Raw genomic sequence first — 17,726 nt, 5'->3', positions numbered from 1 at the left:
CTTTTAACCATGTCCCTCCAAGAAAGAAAAACACATATGGTATTGAACTTTATTCTAAGATTGACTTACTTTTGGAGTATTTCTCTTTGCATATTGACACACTCAGGTCTGAGGTAGATGTTATGAGCCTAAAACATGAAGTGCAAAAGGCCTCTGGCTTTTCATACTTTGTAATAATGGTCATTTTTTTGAGCTGCTGTATTAAAAGATACAATCGTTTAGGACAAAAATGGAAATCCCGCACACAATAATCTTCAATCTTTGCCTAATTTAGTGTTTCCTGTGTTTGTTTGTTTTGCATTTTCTTTACATGAAACGCTGACTTTGCTTATCTTGATGTAAACTAGAGGTAATCACCCCTAGATCCCATGAGAGTAAACTGTAGCATGAAGTTATATCGGACATTTCTGGAATAAAGATCCTCACCTATTATTTGCATGTGGGAACTCTCATCCAAATCACTTATAATGAGGAGAGTTGCGTATATATTCGTGTTACTCCTACGTCTTATAGGATGACTCGCCTGTACAATCTGATGCAATCTTCAACCGCCCTCTTATAGAAAATTCTATATTTATGATACTTGTACTACAAAGATATTATGATTTGTATAGAATATGATGCATTGCTGTAGATTAAACTACCCAACAGTATATAAAGAAGTTAAAATCATCAAAACCTTAAACGTCTACAGCAGTAAAATGCAACATAAAGTACATACTAAAACTGCAGTCATAGTAATTTAGAAAGATCATATAATAGTAAAACACTGATAGGGTACATTTTACTCTTCATACTTCATGTATTATTATATATTATATTAAATGCTTAGACATTTTGAACGGTTTTGTATTCGTTGTTCCTAGCATTAGTATAGCAGCATTTTTTTTAGAGTTCCTTTAAGTTTTTTGATGCATGAGTTAGAGCAGTGGTTCTCAAAGTGGGTCGCGTACCCGTTTAGAGTGGGTCGCAAATGTGTGAGTGAAGAAAAAAATCTAACTTTTATTTTGAAGGCCCGATTTTCTAACGCTGTGCATGCAGTCGGCGTTCGACTGGAAGTACCGGAGACCATAAACGGTTTTGAAAACTTCTGTCACGTAGTGATCATCTTCTCAATAAAACATCTTTTTTTTTTTTTAATTGTTTTGGAAAAAGGTCAAACTTTTATTTTGAAGGCCCGATTTTCTAACGCTTTGCAAGCAGTAGGCGTTGGACTGGAAGTACCGGAGACCATAAACGGTTTCTCGATAAAACGTCTTTGCTGATGTTTTTTCGAGTCTTCTGGCCAATCAGAATCAAGATTGTTGCCGGAAGTCCCCACGGAGAATAACTTTGCGGTAGAACTACTCTTTATACATCCATGGGTACAACTTCAGATAAAAATGAACACATAATGAAATATGACCCCCGGTTTGATGATTGACAGGTCACAGAACAANAATCAAACACAGGGAAATGTCAGGAGTTGTGTTCCGCTCTGACCAGAGAGAAGAAGTGAGTTTTTAGTGTCGATTTAAAAACCCCTAGGGTCTGGGCCGACCTCACATGGAGGGGCAGAGTGCTCCAGAGCCTGGGGCCAGTGTATAAATACATTGTTACACATGTGCTTTTAAATTTGGGTTTTTATCTTACTAGTGTTTTTTGTATTGTTTTTACGTCATGTAGGAGAGTTTCTCAGTCTGTGGCTTCTGATCTGGTTTCATCGTCTCGTGTTTTAAATGTATTTCATGTCCCGTCTGTTTTTCATGTATTTATGCTATGTTTTTATACAGTTGTTGATGTACAGCACTTTGTTCAACTCTGTTGTTTTTAAATGTGCTATAGAAATACAATGGATTGGATTGTTACACAACAAGGAATGCATTTAAGATCTTAGTAAAATAGACAGTTTAAATGACTAAGATCTTCAAAGTGTATCATAAAAATATGACTGGATAAAAGGCCAATTTATGACACAATATGTATTAACGCCATTACAAGAGACCAAACTTTAGCTAATACAGGTTTCTCCATGTTTAAAATGTGTTTGATCGAGTGGTACCATGTCAACTCAACAACATGTGTAAAATACGTCTAGTTTATTATAGAGATTTTAAGGAAGAAATGTTACATTTTATATCGTTGTGTTTTTGGATCACCCAGCTTTGACAGCAAAACACTAAAATGTGAATTAAAAACTGAATTTATAGCGCATGCACATACGAACAAAACCGACCATTACAGATTAACATTAAACATTTTTCTATACATTTTAAAAGAATGTAAGGACACAACTCGACAGCACATTTTAAATAGTTCCAGTTGTTTTTAGACATGTTCAGGCAGAAATGTTTCATATTATATCGTTGTGGTAAGGAGCCCCCAGTTTGGTAATCCAGCCTCGACTTCAAAACACAAAATGAAGGATGTGTCGGCGTCTGCAGCCTCCAGCATCGTGCCTCTGTGTCTCTGTTTGTTGGTTTGTTGTGTGTTTGTGTTGTTCCTGAGCTTGTTGGGTGTCGGCTGAGTCTTTGTGCTTCACATTCAGCCATTCACATTATTGAGATCTCAGTCAGGCCAGAGGGGTTTAACTAATTACACCTGACGAGATAACACAGGCCTTTATTACCGCTACAAACCATGAGAATTGGTCTTGCTTATAATTAGACCTACCTCTGCTTACTGCTTAATATTAACTATGGATTTATAGTTTCAACCATTTTACATACAAACATCTTTACATGGCAACTTCTTAAATGTGAGGATTTGCTGCTTTTTTCTGTTTGTATCAACAAAGTGAAAATCTTTATCTTTGACGTTTAAAGGTGATTTTTTTCAATGTGTAATTTCACTGACCAACCAAATGACTTTTCAATTAATAAATCAGTACATTATTTAGAAAATAGCTGCAGAAGTGTACATATTTTATACGCTTTCATATAAAAATTCTCACAACATTTTAATGAAAACACGTGCAAAGTTATGATATATGTTTTTTACTCTTATAACATTTACATAACTACACCTTTGAACGATTCATGCTTTTTTAAAGCTAAAATGCAACTATTTATGCATTAAATGACATCCATGGTTCCCTTTATAACCAACACTGATCATATTTAAAATAATTGCACACCTTTGAACTTAAAAGCTGTGGTTGAAATTAAACTGACATTTAGGACAAAGCAATCCTCCGAGCCGTCGTTACATGAAGTCCGTCTGTTTATCCTACTTCCTCGGATGGATACGCTTCGTGGTCACAGTTCACGGTGTTCTGCGCTCAAACAGTGACGGTGACATTCAATGTAAGGCGGATTTAAGTTAATGAGGTTAAAAAGATCCCTTTTATTCCGAGTGAATGGGAAGTTATTGTGAGGAATTCCTGTGGGCTGACAAAGCGAGCCGAGCTGTAGGAGAGTCCAGGATCTGAGGGTTAACTGTACTCTGAGAAACAGGACAAACTCTGTCTCTGCGTACACAAGCAGACTTATTAAACAAATGGACACATGTTTTCTAAATTCACTTCTTTGTTTCTTCTTTCTTTCACGGTCAGATCGCAGACGGCGCTCTAGGAGTCCTTGAAAGCGAGCACAGTTGAGATACCTTCTAAAGTTTCTGACATAAAATGGTATTTTCCAGAGGGTCCAATCAGTAGAAAAACATTGTTTATTGTGGCCAGTTTGCCTGATTTGTCTAGAGTTCTGGCAACACAGAGCGTGTGCGTTTAAACTCTGTCAACAGAGGTAGGTTTACTTCAACTAACGTTTGCGAACGCCCCAGCTAACCAGAACTCATAATGCTGAATATGTTTGTTAGTTCTGTGAATATCTAATGTTGGCTTTTTAAAATACAATACAAACCATATACTGTATACCTTTTAATGCAATTGATGCCAGTTGTAATGTGTTCTCTTTAGTTCGAGAGCATCTTTGGCCAGATCTCATTCCCAAGTCAAATAAATCATCCACCATTCTAGTGTTTTTTTCCATAATACCCAACATAATCTGAGTTATGAGAAACAGTTTTTATTCAAATAGACCTTTAGGAACACTGTATCAGCTGAAGCTAAAATAAGATTCTTATTTTTAAATCCTACCTTAGTGAGAGAATTATAAATAACAAGCACAAGATTGTTCATAATTATCAGGTCCTATCTTATAATAAAAGTAAAGAAAGTTTCTGATTCCCTTTCTCCATATTTCTTTTTGTGAATATTCATGTTTTTTTTAATTATGCGATTTAGACTCTTTTCCTTATCGCCAGTAATCGAGTATGCCTATTTATTTTTTTCTGATGCGTCACTGACCTCGCTGACTTCCATTTTATTTAGTATATATTCATTTCAACCTGTGACACACAGCACCACCTCAACAAACATGAGAACGTGCAGGTCTACCAGGGTGTCATGTTCCCATGACGGCTATAAAAACGGTGACTACTTGAACTTAATGAATGCCAAATGTAGAATTGTTCCCTGGAGACAAAAAACAGATGTTAATGAATGTAGTGGGGTTTTATCCAGTAACAAAAGAAGTGTAGCGAGAAGACACATTATCAGTATGATGTGATATTAATGGACAACACAATTGTGTGGCCCTAAATGGACTTCCTTACAAACCTATAAAGCAGGGGTGTCCAAACTACGGCCCGGGGGCCAAATGCGCCCCGCGGACCATTTTGAATCGGCCCTCACTCAGCCAATTAAAAAAGTATAATGACTTAAGTATAATAAACTTCTGCTTGTCTTATATTGTACTTCTTAAATATATATGTTCAAATATATTACGCAGTATTCATGTGTTAATGAGACCAATTTTCAAATAAATTCAGTCAATTAAAGTTGAAAACATCTTCTTGCACATCTAAGTTGATAAGAAAAAAGCCCAGTAACAAATTTACATAACAACCTTGAAATACACCCTTCATATTTCCTCTTATTACAATCAATCTGAAGCTTCTGTTTTAAGGAATGAACTGCCACACAATAAATGAAACCCTCTGGAGAGCTGTGAGCTGATTTTTTCTTAAAGCATTTTCCAGTATCAAGAATAATTTACTTACTTTGGATTGATTTTTCCAACTTATAACTTAACTTATGAGGCAGTATACCTCTAGTGAGCCGCCCAGCCTTTCGTATATGTTTCTGTATGTGGCCCTCGTGAAAAAAGTGTGGACACCCCTGCTATAAATAATCCACGGGTATTAAATTGTTCTGCCTTCTGTTCCAGATTAACACGAATGGATTTGTGTCCACGGTGGAGCCCGAGTCCGAGGAGAAGTACCTCGGGAAGATGCCCTCCAATTTCAAAATGATTGCGGCGCTGCTGGGGGACCTGGAGGACAGCGACGGACAGGGGAGGGTCCTCTTCAGGTGGGACAGCAGCCCGGAGGTCCTGAATAAATCTGCAGAGCACATCAGGAGAGCTTTCCCCAGAGACGAGGGAGTGGATCCCATCACCGTCTTCATCGTCACGTGGGAGAACATGGCCGCCCGGGGGACGTCTGGACGAGGAGACCGACTGGACACCAAGGTGAGGGGCTGTGGGGGGGGTTTACATTTATTATTAGTCAATTTATTGAACATGTCGGAATTTTTTTTAATAAAAATAATATTTATAACAAAGAGATGCAAAACAAAAACAAACAAAAAACGTTCAAGTTACAAAAAAAAAAAAATTGTCAAATAGTCTCTGTCATGTTCAACAGGGGCAAGAAGAAGCTTAAACACACTTTTCAGGTCCTCCCCACTCTAGCGTACATTTTTCTGATTTCATCAAGCAGACAGCATTTGAACCCTGTGGTTAAGTCTTGGAAAACGAGTGTCATAGATATGCAGAGTTAGAGGAAGTATTCAGATCATTTACTGCAATAAAAGTACTATAACCACAACATGAAAAAAAAAACACTCCAAATAAAAGTACTGCAGTCAAAACCTTGCTTAAGTATGAAAAGACTCTAACTCAGTGGTTCTCAACTGGTCAGGCCTCGGGACCCACTTTTTCCTTTGTCAATAAATCGCGACCCGAAATGTTGAACCACTCAAATCTATTCAACAAAAAATCGTGCTGTAATATATTTACGCCTTTCAGCATACAATATTAATTAAAGTGAAGTACAGTGCATATATCCATTATATCCCTTCACAGAACTAAAGTATGCTTTAAAAAAGGTTTCATGAGATGATGGAATCAAAGCTGAACTGTATAACATAAAAAGACACACATGCTGAAAACCCAACCCCAGCAGGGGGGGTGGGGGGATTCTCCCTGGAGATCTTTAGAAATACTAACATATAAAATACGCATTCTGGTAGACTCTGAGAAGAAAATAAATAAATCTATTACTACCCGACATATTAATAATATTTTTTGCCATTGTTTGTTTTTCACTTAGTTCTGACAGCTGAACTTGTCTGTGTGAATTGTGGGTAGGGTAGATAGCTCCCATTGTTCTGTGACCTGTCAATCATCAAAAACCGGGGTCATATTTCATTATGTGTTCCATTCTTATCTGAAGTTGTACCCAATGGAGTAATAAAGAGTAGTTCAGGAAATTATTNTCATGCTCCGCTCTGACCTGAAGGCCAGAGACAAGAAGTGAGTTTTAAGTGTCGATTTAAAAACCCCTAGGGTCTGGGCCGACCTCACATGGAGGGGCACTGCCCCTCCATGTGAGGTCGGCCCAGACCCTAGGGGTTTTTAAATCGACACTTAAAACTCACTTCTTGTCTCTGGCCTTCAGGTCAGAGCGGAGCATGACTCCTGACATTTCTCTGTGTGTGATTTTTTATTTTTTTTTTGCTGTTATATTTGTTGTAAAGTGTTTTTATTGTATGTACAGCACTTTGGCTCGACCAAAAATCGTTTTAAAAATGTGCTATATAAATAAAACTTGATTTGATTTGATACACTGTGAATATAGTACTTATTTTGAGTAAGTTAAAGCTCAGGCTACTTCTTCCAACACTGGTTCCTGGTTTCACTTCAAGGTGACTTTGGTCATAAATGTTGCACTGACACTGGGAGGATGAGGGTCAGTGGGCGGACAGAGGAAAATAATCCTAATAAGTAACTCCAGCTACGGTTGATGTTGTCATTTAAAAACATTTAAGTTACTCAAGCAGCAATCTCACAACCTTGTTTCTTTCTAAAGTGCCTCTTCAACAGGTCTAATTTAAGAGTTCCAACCAGAAAACAAAGGCTGCTGCACTCAAACCCTCAGGCTGCTCTCAGGTCTGTCGGAAAAACGACATTGTTAGCAACATGCTAATTGCTCTTAAAATAGCTGCTGGTTAATGATACCGGTGATATCCTCCACAGTTAGAAAGAACCAGAAGTTAGTGAGTTTAATGTGCCTCGGGTGTGACAGACTGTCATTAATATCCATCAGTCAGTGCACTCGTTCCCACTGAGCTGCACACAAGCTGCTTTATTACTATTTACTTAGGATTAAGGGACTGTGTTTCCCAGAATGACTCGCATATTCAAAAGGTTAATGTGTAGTTAAGAGGCCTCTCAAGTTAGAAAACAAGCCATTAGAAACACAAAAAACTAAATGTACACAAGAGCCATTTGCCGTGAGCACAGGTTTAGGAAAAAGAAGTGAAAAACTTTTACAGAAAACACATACGAATAGAATCGCAGAAATCCCAAGAAGAAGCAAATTGTCACGCTTGAAAGCTAAATGAATACACCTTTGATAAATTAACCTGTTTGTGTGAAAATTTGTAAAAACAAGGGGAAACATTTAGAGGAGACACACCTAAATACAGTTTACTATCTTTTACTAAATTCAGTCAAACAGAGGCTTATCAAATTTGTATTGGAAGAACAAAATACACGTTTCTATCCACATGTTTTTTTACTGTGCATGGAGCGCAAACACATCTACTTTGGTCACACTTCCCACGGAAAATCTTTTCACTTTCACTGAAATAACATACATCCATACATATGAACTAAAAGGGTGTTGTGTGCTAATGAGTACATGGCTTTAGTCATTACTTTGTAAGTTAATAATCTCAGATCTACCTGTAGTGAATGCTAGAGAGCCTTTGTGGCGGTTCATCTTCAAAGTGTTGCATTTAAAAAGTGTGCGTCATTATGTCATTGAGGGAAACCTCTTTGTTTTAGATGTAGGCCTCAGTGTTTGTACTGAGGAAGAAGTAAGAGAGATATATATGGGCTGCAGTGGTGGAGAACAGGAGGAAAATGATCTTCTGAGGAACTGATGTTTGGCTCATCAGCAGCTCCAGACATAAACTGTATATCTTACATTCCTGCAGCTTATCTCTCAAATGTACATTTGTCTGTCAGGCAGCCTGGGAGAGAGAAAACAGCTGTTCAAACCTCCTCCTCTTCTTGACTTTAAAAAGAGGAAGTACGCCCTCTCTACATGTTGTTCCAATGGTCTCAGTCAATCCACAAGTAAAAGCAAACATGAACAAGTATCTTCAAAGAGTGCCAAAACCCAAACTTGGGATGTCATCAAGTTTAATGTCTGGAACAGCTCCATAGACAATGAATTGGGAAATGTGTTATACGACACTGAGAGCCGTCATGGGAATGTTCTGAATCTATGGGAACGTTTTCTGTTACGTAGCTGAGGAAACTACAATGGAATAAAGCCAATTTGGGTTGAAGGTCTAACTCGTTTCAACGGGGTGAACTGTTCCTTCCTTTAAAAGGATGGGTTAGGGTTTAAAGGTTGGATGGTTTTAGAGAGCCTATTTTGGTCGTTTTCAACTGTATACTTTACTAAGAAATCTGTTATATTGTTATATATATATATATATATATATATAAGTGTGTAATATGTTAAACATGAGAGCAGCCAGGGGAATGTTCTGAATCTATTGGAACGGTTTCTGTTACGTAACTGAGGAAACTACAATGGAATAAAGCCAATTTGGGTTCTATAAAGAAAAACAATCATTGCGTTGGTCCTCAAAATTAGCCTCCCATTTATTGTCCACGGAGCAGCTCTTTATACTTGACTAATACTTTAAACTTGATGTCATCAAAAGTTAAGAGTTGCTTCTCTGGTTTCTAGCTTTGAGAGAGACGCTCATGGTCACAAATGTTGATTGAACTTTCCTACACAATGGAAATAACATTATGGAATTCTTAATTAAGGAAAGTGTTCCCCTTTAAATCCAATCCCAAAATCAGCTATCAAGAACCATCCAACCTTTAAACTCCAACCCTACCCCAAACACTTTAAAGGAACAGTTAACCCAAATTGCAGAAGTTTTGAGGAATCCAAAACTACCGTCAAATAAGTATGAAACTATCCGGACAACTGGAGTATGTCCTCACTACAGCTACAACTGACTTTAGCTAACAACAAAGATGCAGGATACACCAAACAAATACAAAACCAAGCATCCTCTCCAAAGCAAAATATGCCACCAATTACCATTAACGTGCTCCACGCTTGGTGGTTGAAGGGTGGTCATCGTCAATGTTTTGTGGTAGGCATTATTTGGGGTTTTTAGGGTTAAGAACAACATTTCAACAACTGTGTTCGAAAACGTCTCTGTCTTTCAAGAAAGATTTAAAGACATAAACAAATATATGTAATTGTCACTTGATAGCAACCGTCATTTTTATGACATATGGAAGCTTTGGACATTCACGAGTTTGGTAACTACTGATGTATTTTATGTCGTAGAACATGACGTAAAAATCTCTTCAGCTTGTGAGATCTTATTTCAGTCATCTAACCACAAACCGTTCAAAACACCGTTGTCTACTAGTGGTTAGGGTTAGGGTCATTTCCAGGTTTCAGGACTTATTCCTGCAGCGTAATCCTGACCGACTTTGCTGACTGCAGTTTTTGAAATGTATGATTTAACTTCTAACAGGAGGAAATGACTCTACCTGTGGAGGGCAGGTAACATAAATCTTCAAGCAGACGAGCAGAGAGGTCAAAGGTCAGAGCCTGAGCTTTGCAAAAACATGAAAGAAGGCTATGTGCGTTTGAGATGATTCTGCGAAATGAAACAAGAACCCCAGACGAAAAGCCGTGCTGCTCGGCTGCCCCTGAAAAGCCTCGAGGGGCTCAGCGTAGAGACGGCTCTTCAGGGGAGCTTTTCACCGAGGAGACTTCCTTCAGAGGAACGCATGAGTGACAGCAGAATGCGGGTGAAAGGCCGGCGTCTCCCAGCAGGAATCTGACTTTAGAAGAAGACGCCTGCAGAGCCGAGGACTCTGGAGCTTCGTCACAGGAAGTCTTTTGTCTGAGCGGAAAACAAGCTAATTGCTAACGACACTCCCCAAGCTTTTATAAGTTCACAGGTTGAACAGGCGGAGGAAGACGAAGTAAAAAGTGAACCGCATTAATGTTTTTTGCTCTTGTCAAAGTAACATCATTTTCTATTGAATATCTTTGAGTTTGGAAAAAAATGTCTGGAGAAAAAAAAGACGTTAAAAGCCATCATGGGTCTCGGTCATTAAGAAATCTGCGATAATGAACCATTGATCATGAATATAGATATAAAAGGGTTTTTTGTTCCGCACGCATGCAACACTTTTCTCCACTGGAATTTATTTTAGAAAATAAATCTCCAATGCATTACACAGCAATAATGTAACCATTAACTGTGATGGATTACCTCTCTGCAGCATGCCAATTTAGTCAGAAATGATGTGACGCTAATGGCTGAAGGGAACAAAATCCATCAAAACCTGATTACACTAATGTCATCTGTACAGACCCTCTGAGACCCACGGGGCCGTATACGATCCCAAATATCACGTTGTGTTCAAAGCGTCATAACTTCTCAGCTGTTTGAGCCAGAGTGTGAGACTGACCGTTGAGCGGCCCGACCAAGCAAGGAGGCAGAGGCAGAACGTCCAAAAATATAACCCGACGTGGGCATTTATTAAAATATGAACATATTACACACAGCCTCAATCCTGCTGCTGCTGCTGTTCACGTGAGCCCAGCCTGCAGCCACCAGGATCTCACACACACTGACTCCAGCACAACAAAAGACAGCACTTAAATACACAGAGGAATCGAACACAGGTGAGGGAAAACAATTAGACACAGGTGAGGGGGGAGGGACAACCCAGGGCCCCAGGTGCGCACAATCACGCGTCCTAAAACCCGGAAGTAAACTCCTTCCAGTTCCTTCGACAAAAACCAGTGCAAATTCTCCATAGGATTTTGGAAAATAGCTCGAAATAAGGTCTGTGGTTAACACAAATTAGATTAGATTTATGATTCGAAAATTATAAAAGTAGGGTAGACATGTGGATATTATCCGGCTGAACAAAACGTCCTGGCGAAATTCCTGGCAAAAGAACGCTCATGGACACTGCCCGAAAGAATGGGCATAACTAATGAACAGAATCAGTTAGAATCTTCTAATCAGTTCTGATACAATGATAATAAATGTGTGCAATCGTCTGTGTTGAATGTTTCTTTCAATGTTATGGTTAGCAGTTATTTTTAATGAAATAAGTAAAAGATTCAAGCTCCATTCTTTATTTATGGGCAAATATCCCCTATTATGGTGTGTATAAGTCTCTAATGAGTGACATATATCATTAGCTGAGGTTGTGCTGATTTCTGGGATGTGTAAAACTTGATTATATTGTAAAGAAATGACAATTTATAAGGCAAAACACAAACATACAAAAACGGAAATGTCCTATGTGGGTCTCAGAGGGTTAAAATATGCAATAACACATATGAAAATAGTTTCCTGAAGTCTACATGTTGGATTCTCTGCTGCATATTTTCCACAGTAAATCACCAGTTTGTACATGTAATAATAATAATAAATGCAGTGTTTGAGGACCTGCATGCACTTCTCAGTGGAAACTTGCCAGAACGTCGCTGTCATCACACATGTCGGACAAATTCATCTATTTGTGTGGAAATTTGTACAAAAAATTGCAAACATTTAGAGAAAACACACCTAAATACATTCTACTATCTTGGATTAGCACATATACTTTAGTAGAGAAACCTTCTCTCCTAAATTCAATCAAATCAGACGCTCATCTCATTTTTTATTAGAACACACGTTTCTATCCACATGTTTTTTTACTGTGCATGGAGCGCAAACACACATCTACTTTGATCACACTTCCCACAGAAAATGTTTTCACTTTCATTGTATATGAAATATGTATAAGTGTGTTGAATCACACCACCTACATATTAACTAAAAGGGTGTTTTTGAGCTAATGAGCTTTAGTCATTAGTTTGTAATAATGATAATTAGTTTGCACGTTATTAATCTATGCAATAAGACATGAAAATAGTTTCCTGAAGCCTACATGTTGGATTCTCTGCTGCATATTTCCACAGTGAATCACCAGTGTGTACATGTAATAATAATGCATGCAGTGTTTGAGGACCTCAGTGGAAACTTGCCAGAACGTCTCTGACATCACGCATGTCAGACGCCTGAGATCACCGTTATCAGTGTGAGAACAGCAGAGGGAGGAAACACACGGAGTATTGCCATCTGGTTTTGGAGGACAGATGTCTCGCGTCTATACCTCCCAGATGTGCCAACTCTGCGGAGGACCCTCCACTTCCTACGGAGGAATAGACCCTCAACAGCAGCAGCTGGAGCCCAGCCAAGAGATGTGATTTTATGATCAACCCTTCAGTGTTTCCCTACCTGACGTCAGATTGAGTGTATAAAAGGAAGCTGGAGGAGCGTCGCTGAAGTGCTGTTAATTACTGGGGACCGACAGGATGTCCCTGTTTTAGGGGGGTAGGTGGAGAAACTTTAAAGAGGGGGGCGGGTCCTTTATGGACTGCAGACTCACAGCAACCAATTAGAGCTTCACAGTGTGAGACCATCCCAAGACTTCGAGGCATTTTATTCTGAAAAGCTCCATTATTACAAATGCTCTTGTTGTTTTTGTGTTCAAACCTGCAGAACTGTAGGGGCTAAGTTACATTATATAAAGAACATTTTTCGTAAGTGCGATATGAACATTTCGTAAATACTGCTTGAAATGTGATAAATTAAGGCATTAAGACTTTCTCTCTAAGGGGTTGTTAAATAATTAACGATAACACCACTTTGGTTGGAATGGTAATAATGCATTTCACTATTTTTTTCAGTTTCTCCCCACATGTTGGCAGTGAACCAAAGAAGAAGGATATTGACGTTGTATATTTAAGTATTAAAGATCGCAAGTGATATCGTGGTTCATTACAGCCTACGATATAAAACTTTTTTTTACCTTAACTAAAGGACCAATCCGACATTCTTTTTTATCTTGTTGTCATTAAATCTCATGTTTGGCCTGAACCTGGTCCAGTTTCATGAATCCATTTTATTTACAGATTTCAAAATAAAATGGGTTCATTCTCTCTTCAGTATGACTTTGGACATTAGATTTCATGACATCTTCTACTATTCTTACAAGTAGGTATGAAAAACTGTACGGTATTATGGAATTTGACAACCAGCTGTTATTAAAAATAAGCAAAACCCTAATACTCTTTGTAAGACTGACCAAAAGGTATCCATAGTACAAAACACTGTACTGATACTGGAAGACTGCATTGTATGTGTGGTCTAAATCTTTAAACACTCAAAATCTAAACATTGAGAGTTTTAAGGAGTGCTCTTGAAGAACTGCTTGTGTTGACAGAACATTTAACAGTTGTCAACTTTGGTATGAAACGTGTAACTGAATAGTATTTAGAAATACTTTATGGACCAAGTGTTGGCCAAAGAGATTCATTATTAGTGCCTGAGGGGTAAAACCAACCGGACTGCAGCATCCATTCACTTCCTGTCCTGTAGGAGAACACTGTTCCACTCCTTTACCCTCCAACAACAAACCTATGTCTTTGTTTTCATCTAAATGTCTGCTCAGAGTTAAGCACATTCTGCCTGCAGCGTCTGAAATAACGAGAACCATGAAGGCGACCCTCGAGATGTCCCGGTGACTTCCTGTAGAGGGGAGATCTGTGTGGTCTGCATGTTTTAACAGGAGGATGAGAAACAAATGGTGATGTGATGCAACTCAGAGGAAAGAGACTCTGTGGATGATTCAGGGCGAGGAAGAGGTTCAGCTGCTGGAGCAAATCTTTACTGAGCTAATTAATCAAACGTTAGTGAAGGGAAAATAGTCTGCATCTCTGTTCTCCAAATGCCTGCTATGCTTTCCCTTTGAATAGTGAGGGTTAATTATATAAGTTATATTAAAGGTCAAAGTGGTTAAGTTAAATGATGCTGTGATACTGTCACAACAAGCACAGACTTTTCAAAGAGAGTCCTTGTTTAAATAATGGAGACATTGCTGTTAAATAGATTTCTTGGCTTTATTCATTTACCCTTTTTTGCTGTTTTTGACTCGAACCCTGCTGTAAGGACTCAGCCATATGTACACTTTGTAATAAAGCCTTGACAGATGGTGATTTGAATGTGTGCAAATAGATGTGTTGTAGGCATGTTCTTCACTGGTACTGGTCATTGTTCTTTAATATATATATAAACTCACATTTGGCATCTTAAAACCCATCATCGTATCACCAAACACAAACTGGCTTACTGTGACGTAACTCCAGTTTGCTTATCTTAGACTTTAAGGTACCACAATTGGAAGATATGAAAAAATAAATGATTGCCCAACCCTAGTTTCTGGAGAGAAAGCCAAATCAACCAGTACTCCAATGTATCATCGTAGCAATTACGGCAACCCAATAGTGATTATACGCTAAATAATCAAAGTTTTAAACTAAATTTGGCAATGGGAAGTTATATTAAACATGGCCAAATCATTAGTTATAATGGAGGAGAGCGCAGACCTCCACCAAGGCAAAATACTTTATCTCAAAATAATATCAAAAGTAAAAGAATAACTTGTGTACCCGCCCAAGATCTGGATCTACTCAAAATGTTAATGAGGTCTTCTGTGGCCCGTGCTACACCCTTCCACTGAGTGTAAAGAAAATCAAGCTGGTAGTCATGCTCACAAACAAACAAACCATAATGAAAATAATAAGCTGTTTGGCGGGGATAATAATTTACGTTGTTATTCTTCTTTAGTAGCACAAATTCCATTACAACATTAGCATTAAATCAAAGTACCACAAACATGGCCCCTCTGGGCGTGGGGGCAGTTGCCAAAATGTACACTTAACTTTGTATTTCTTTAACCCCTTAAGGCAATATAAAGAATGTAGAAATGAACTCAATTAAATCAAGATTACAGAAGTTGAACACGCTGGAAACATTTTCCACCCCGAGTGTGTCGATGCTACAATCTGGATTATCTGTCACATGACCAGAGGTATGCAGTGTGTGTGTGTGTGTGTGTGTGTGTGTGTGTGTGTGTGTGTGTGTGTGTGTGTGTGTGTGTGTGTGTGTGTGTGTGGGCTTGATGAAAGGGTTATTTGTGTTGGCTTTTAATTGACTCGCATTCCAGCCTCTGTTCCTCTGTTCAGAGAGTCCAACACCTCCGTCTCTCAGAGAACTGAACAAACAGCAAACCACACACACTCCACCTGTCTGTTTACACCACCAACACTTCAACGTGTCACCTCCGCAATCACCACAAGTCAGTGGGTCTAAAACCAAAGCAGCAGCTACGACAGCAGGACACACACACACACACACACACACACACACACACACACACACACACACACACACACACACACACACACACACACACACACACACACACACACACACACACACACACACACACACACACACACACACACACACACATTTTGTAACCAGCTTTAAAATGCATGGAGGTGAAGAGCCAATAGAAAACCTTATCAGGTGTCAACAAACAGAGAGAGCAGACTCAAAAGCTGAAGAGACGAGACAACTCACTCATCAAACTAGTCAATCCTGCGTGTGATGATCACGATGGACAATTAGCAGTGGGATAAGTAGACATACTGAGCTGGAGACGTATGGAAGTCCTGTAGTGCCAGTTAAAGTGTAAAACAATATGTTAAAAGTTGAATAACTAACTAAGAGAGGATAAAAGTTCAAATCAAGCCTGCAAAATATGAGAAAAAGGGGCAATACCAGGGTTGAATATTGCAAATAATGATATTACTTGCAATAAATAAACAGACATTAAAGTATATGAACTTCAGGTCTCACTGCTGTTTTCAGTTTATTTCTCAAAGTAACAAATAGCTTGTTAAATTTCAAAAAGATGTCCAACGAACTAAACACCAAAGGCACCAATAAAAAGAGTAATAGTAACATTTAAAAGTGGTATTTTTAACCACGTGTAAAAGTCCTTGCTTGCAAAATCGCAGTCTTTCTCGTGTTGGGTTTGATAAAAACGATGTATTGTGCAGCTCTAAGAAAAGGATTTGAAACTGTATGAATAGTGAAAGCTTGGGAGTTAGACGAGACAACAGATGTTTTCACTAAATGGAAAAATGTGAGAGCTGAGAGGACCTGAAGTGTAAGTTGAAGTGAAACAATGTAAAAGGAGGTGAGGTGTCAATCACTGATTAAACAGAAGACCTCATGAGGTGTCAACAAACAAACAGACCAACAAGAGACAAGAAAAGTAAAGATCGGGTGGCTTTACAGACAAAGCAATCAGGCCAGCTGGATCAATAAGTGAATAACATCACTTTACATTTGGGCTGAATAAAGGTGAGGATGGCAGCCTCAGAAAAAAAGAATTGCATTAAAAGCTTAGAAATAGTAATTTTTCTTAATATACATAGCCAAATGTTAAATAACAGAAATTAAAGCCAACATTCTCTCAAATATATCCTCGTTTGCATGTATTTACTAAAGTATCAGAGCAAAGTGTAGAGTTTCTGTCAGTTTGACCTAAAAATGTAGAATGTTTTCTCCTAAAAGTTACATATCACATGCCACCATAACCTATATACTGTAATCCATACAGATGTAAGAGGAGATTTCTGGGATAAAAATGTTTAAATTCTCTTCCTTTGTTATGTTTGCTTCCAAGTAAAACAAGTCGAAATACCTGCTATGTGTATCATGCTAGGAAACAGACAAAATGTGATTTAAATTAACATATGATTGTATGTTAACATAAGTGCCCTTTTAAGATACATTTGTGGCACTGCAAACTCAGACATACATTTATTTTTTGCATTTGAATTACCTCTAAGTGGTAGAAATGGTTAACTGAGGAAAACACCTAGAGACATCTAAGACATTCATTCATTCAAGTTGTATAGTTTTATTTCTGAAATGCTGATTTACTTATTGTCTTATTTAACTGTACAACTTGGAAACTCTGCTAATTAAGTTTTTTAAGTTGATCAAGAAGCTATTGTCTGCGATCGCAGGATATAGTTTTGTTAGATGTGCAAAGAGTAAGGACTGTCTTAGGTAAGACAGATTTTATGTGCGCAGCTCCACTTGCTTGGAACAGTCTACAGGCAAAATTGAAATTGAGCATTTTTATTTCTCTGAATGTATTTAAGGCACGTCTAAATGAAATGCTTTCTGACACTCTGGGTATTTGTAAATGTTGAATATGTAAATATGATATCCTCTGTTGTTTGTTTGTATGTTGTTTGTATGTTTCATGTGGAACTAAAAGATGCAGGTCTCCCTTGTAAATGAGTTCGATGATCTCAAGGGACCAATGTGTNTTCTGAAATGCTGATTTACTTATTGTCTTATTTAACTGTACAACTTGGAAACTCTGCTAATTAAGTTTTTTAAGTTGATCAACTTTTTCTCCATGCAAAACAGCCTAAACCACCTTGAATGTTCCCTCTATGTTCTCCTGCTCTTT

At 38.2% G+C, this 17,726-nt stretch overlaps 1 protein-coding gene across 1 annotated transcript in view; it reads left to right on the top strand.

Annotated features, from left to right (window-relative positions):
* Positions 1 to 15,689: 15,689 nt before the first annotated feature.
* b3gnt5a (UDP-GlcNAc:betaGal beta-1,3-N-acetylglucosaminyltransferase 5a) overlaps positions 15,690 to 17,726 on the top strand; it is a 17,067-nt gene continuing 15,030 nt past the window's right edge. The window contains exon 1 of the mRNA XM_010767632.1: positions 15,690 to 15,704. The gene's annotated coding sequence lies outside the window, so the exon portion shown is untranslated. The remainder of the gene's footprint in view (positions 15,705 to 17,726) is intronic.

The sequence above is a fragment of the Notothenia coriiceps genome, unplaced genomic scaffold (genome assembly GCF_000735185.1).
Source record: "Notothenia coriiceps isolate Sejong01 unplaced genomic scaffold, NC01 NC01_scaffold00004495, whole genome shotgun sequence".
Taxonomy (NCBI): Eukaryota; Metazoa; Chordata; class Actinopteri; order Perciformes; family Nototheniidae; genus Notothenia; species Notothenia coriiceps.
Note: the sequence above shows the minus strand (reverse complement) of the source record. Positions and strands in the feature narration are given on the sequence as shown.